Source organism: Takifugu flavidus, chromosome 21, assembly GCF_003711565.1.
Source record: "Takifugu flavidus isolate HTHZ2018 chromosome 21, ASM371156v2, whole genome shotgun sequence".
Taxonomy (NCBI): domain Eukaryota; kingdom Metazoa; phylum Chordata; class Actinopteri; order Tetraodontiformes; family Tetraodontidae; genus Takifugu; species Takifugu flavidus.
Genome location: NC_079540.1, coordinates 9,922,709 through 9,927,347, shown reverse-complemented (window position 1 = coordinate 9,927,347; position 4,639 = coordinate 9,922,709). Strand labels below are relative to the sequence as shown.

At 44.1% G+C, this 4,639-nt stretch overlaps 1 long non-coding RNA gene across 1 annotated transcript; it reads left to right on the top strand.

Annotated features, from left to right (window-relative positions):
• Nucleotides 1-1,177: 1,177 nt before the first annotated feature.
• On the top strand, nucleotides 1,178-2,720 carry LOC130518499 (uncharacterized). The gene is made up of 3 exons (XR_008948056.1): nucleotides 1,178-1,307; nucleotides 1,559-1,647; nucleotides 1,679-2,720. It is a non-coding gene; the product is annotated as an uncharacterized LOC130518499 (long non-coding RNA).
• The last annotated feature ends 1,919 nt before the right edge of the window (nucleotides 2,721-4,639 follow it).

Here is a 4,639-nt window from a genome sequence, read left to right as displayed (position 1 = left end):
TGCTGCTATACCACCTACAACCTCATTGGCAATGCCTCATCTACAATTTAACAGGGCTAAACTTCCAGATCACTGTTGGTTCCTGCATTCATTTTTAATGTTTGCTCCAATTTCATCTCATTTAATGTTGGTATATAATCAGATTAACATGGTGGCGGTGCTGAATAAGACTGTGAACCAAACCTGAGCTCAGTTAAGTGACACCCAGAGGTTCCATATTTAAAGTTTCATTTAAATTTGACATGAATTGTTCACCTGCTGACCCAGACCCAACATCTAAAACCCAAATGGTAACAATGCTGATGTTTATCTCTCTGTCACTGTAAATGGTAACTTATTCCTAATTTTCACTGAGAGCAGAAGAAAAGACAGCGCACCCTCTCCTCTAAGTTTGTTTTATGGGGAGCAGAAGAAATGATGGGCTCGTCTTTAGAAGACAAAAGTGCGTCTTCCTTACTCCCCTTTGTCCACTGGTGCTTTACTGGACTATAAGTCACTAAATTAACCTACAGCATCAAATGTGATGTCTTTTTAATGACTTGGTGATCAGCCTTCACCCCGGACCTGGAGAAGCTTCCAACCTTCCTGGTAGTGAAGCCTGGCACCAGTCAAATCTTCCAGATCCTTCATGCTTCTTTTCCATCTTTTTAGAAACCACTAAACACATAATTACAGCAGCTCTTCTGCACATTTCATGCATGACTCGTTTTCTATTAATCATCAACATTGTTTCACTGATTCACTGTTTGTGCGCGGGTCAATGTCAGCTCCAAAGGGTCGACTTCATTATCCCATAACTGCTGATTTTCATCAATCCTTAACCCACGGCTTGCCACTTGACCTCAAAGACCTGGTGGTTTCTGCTGCGTGTGTGTTTGCGCTATGCGTTCCCGTTCACGTGCACACTAAAGAGCTGTCTGCGTTCTAGACACCAAAGCGCTTTCATTAGGGTTCCTGGTTCCCAGGAGGAGGGCGTGAGAATAATTACCAATTAGACTGTCGTCAAGAGCAAGTAGTCATGCAGCACTGTGGCGGCCAGGCAAGGTTAAGGTGAGTGTGTGTGTAGCCACACGCTTGTTTGACACGAGTATGCTCGTGTGAGGTTCTTCTGTGGAGCATGTGGTCACGGCTGGTAAGTAGAGAAGGTCCTTAATCCACTGCTTCATTCTCTCATCAGAGTTCTTCTCAGTTTGTCAGCTAATTATAAAGCGGCCACGTGGAATAAACGCTCTGGTTTTGTTCTGCTCTACTCATCTCTGTGGGAGCTGCTGACAGGAGCAGGACCAGAGACATGTTGCGGAGCAGCCGTAAGTGCTTTTAGAAAGACTGCGACATGTAAGCGACCTTGTTTTATTTTGCTTTAAGAGCTTGTTTGACTGCTGAGCCTGTGTACGAGCCTGTGATGATTAGAAGCACCACAGTTCCCAACTCAGCCTGATCTGAAGGTTTGTTTTCTTTGTTTTTCTTGTTTTAGATTTGAAGATGTGTTTAACAAGGTGTGCTTTTAGAGATACATGTGAATGTATATATTTATTCAAAATCTTTACTCTGCACTTAGTTGAAACATCGTCGGCAGCATTCACAGCCTCCATAGCTGCTGGACCTGGAATATTCTGCTCTTCTTCTCTGAAGTTCTGATCATTTTAGGTGTCTCTGTAGTTGTTTGTTTGGGTTCAAGTCAGGACTGTGGACGAGCAACTCCAGGACATTCCCAGGGTTGTCCCTCAACCACCCTGTGTTGCTCTGGCCGTGTGACTACAGGCTTGGAGAATGCACCTTCTGAGCCCAGTCTGAGGTCCTGAGTGTTTCTTGATGGAAACATTCAGTCTGGCTTTGATGAGACCAGAGAAGCTGTTGTTGTTCCTTTGTTGGTTCTTTTTTCCTTGTTGTGGTCTGATTGGACACACTGACTGTGCTCCTGCATCTTCCACCTTCTCTCCTCCACCTGAAACAATTACAAGATGAACTGACACATAATGCTGAATGCAAAGATTTATTAATGGATTTAATTCATTAGAATCCTGCATGATCCCGTTAACAGTTTGTCCACCGACTGACCTGATCCATCAAAGTGGTTTGTTGTGAGACAAATGAACAATATTTTTTTTAAAGGCCTGTTTAATAATATTGCGCTATTTCAAGCAGCAATGGCCCATAAATGCTAAAGATGCATCAATCAATCAATCAATCAATCAATCAATCAATCAATCAATCAATCAATCAATCAACAGATACATACATATACAGATATATTCTATGTGTATCATACTGTATATGAAGGTTTGTTTAGATAGAAACTGGTTTGTGAGTTCATATCTGGAGATTTGCGGAGTGAGTCTGGGGATGATGGATTAACATTTGACAGATTAAAGGACCAGATTGGGTCACTATAGAAACTGAAGAGACCAGCAGTGACCCAGGCTGAGATCCGCTTTACGTCCGTCACTCTTCCTTGATCCGTCTTTGTTAAAAACACAGAGACTTGAGCGGAGGACAAAAGTCCCCCTGAGGTCCAAAAGACTTCCTGGAATGACATCATCCACTGGGATTAAATTACACTGATGGTGACGTCATACGTCTGCTGAGAAAACATGATTTGGAGATTAAAGTTGTTTTTTTTCTGGAGATGATAAACACTCATCAAAAATGTATCTGTCTGTCCATCCTTTCATCTGTCTGTCTGTCCTCTGAGGTTAGCAGAGGTGAAATAAAATGCAATAATGGGGATGGTAGCTGTAAATTTAAGGCAATCCAGAAGACCTGCGTCGGTCTGATTCCAGATCAGATTGTCTGATTTATTTCATTGTTATCAGCCTGTAAATGACAACATGAATCACTATTCATGAGTCTCATCATTCATCATTCTTCACACCACAACACTCAGACGGGGCAACGCAACTGGAGGAGGGAGACAACTATTATTCTATTATTATGAATATTATTATTAGAAATGTCGGTGACTGACAGCAAGAATCTGACGGTCAACCCAAAGTCGTGTGTCATTTAAGGATTCCTCACAGGAAGTATGGTTGGTCTCTGACATCATCACGTCGGTCCCAGCGGGAGAGGAACGAAAGCTTGTCTAAGCGGAGCGACAGATCAACAGATTAGGTGGTGGAGAACGACAGGAAGAGACACGGAAAATGAGGCGAGAGCGGAAACATACAGCTAAAGTACACAAGGCGCATTTAAAATGCATGTATGGGTGGCGGTGGTGGTGGGAGCTGGGGAGGGGGCCTGTTTGTGTAATTTGATTTGGATTTCGTGTTGCTTGGAAGAATGACAGGAATTCTACAGGGATTAATCCAGCTTTAATTCAATCTAGCCGCCGCAGCCTCAAAGGGCCCTTCGCCATCTCTGCCGTCGCTCCGTGAGACTGTTCCACCTACTGGGGACAGTCCTGCCTAAAGCCACAAAATGGCCCATGATGCTGGGTGCTGTGGGGCGACGCCTTCACTTAGGAGCTCATTTTATTTTGCTTTACTCCTTTGGATTAGCTGTTGTTGCTACAAATTAGGATGCTCATTATGACTCATTAGGATGGAGACTCAGGCACCAGTGGCCTCATTTGTAAAGATGGGCCCTGTTATAACATCTAATCATGCCCACGTTGGTCTGCAGGGAATCATGCTAAGAACATAAATCATGGCCTTGGCGATTCTTTTTTAAAGCCACTTTTAGGAGGAAGATGAAACATTTTTCCTCTCAATAACCGCGAAAAACATTTTGATTAAACTGAGGTTTTACTTTAAATAAAAGCAGTTTAAGGCATTTGAGAAGATGTGAGAGGAATAGGAAGACAAAGTGCCCATAACTGATCCAAATATTATTTTATTGCTATTATTTTTTGTTGCTAATTAGCAGCTGTTACCATGACAATGTGATGCAACATAACATGAATTTGCTGCCCCCTGTTGGTGGACTGTAGCAGAGCTGAACAGAAATCCACTTCCTGCTTTAGAGAGGAACATTTTTTTAAAGAAGATTTCAGTTCCCGCTCCTGCATTTCCAAATGCCAGTTTATTCTTCTCCGTCTGCGTAGTTTATGGGTGATCGGTGGGTGGGGGGAGTTCTGTAGGTATTGCACCACCTGCACACGTCCTGCATCTCCCAAAAATTGTAACAATGAGGCGCCGCAGAACCTACGCAGGCCGACTTTACTTTGTAACTTCCATTGTTGTGACCAGGGTGATTTAAACTGGTTTTCTTGGATCAAAACTGGGGAAGTTGCCCGGCGAATCAGACGACCGCTGAAGCGTAAATGACGAACCTCATCCGTGTAGGAAACACGAAGCTCTCCACGATGCTGAGCGGAGCATAACGAGGCCTAAAGTGGACCCACCGGCTCAGCGCCTGTTTTTAATGACCTTCTACAGTAACAGCAGTCTTTCCAGCCCTCAAGCAGGCTGCTGTACACGTGCCCCCTACGCTGCTCCATGCAGAGACGCCCGGCCCTAACGCACTTTCTGTCCCGCTGGCCTGCAATATTCTACCATGACAGACACATGCACACACTCCGAGACTCACGGCATTTAATCACTGGTGCCGCCGCAACACTACAGTCTAAACGCACTCTGTGAGGTGGAGTTCAGCGTTAAGCACAGCACGCAGCGCCGTTGTCAGCAGAGTGTTAGTTCTG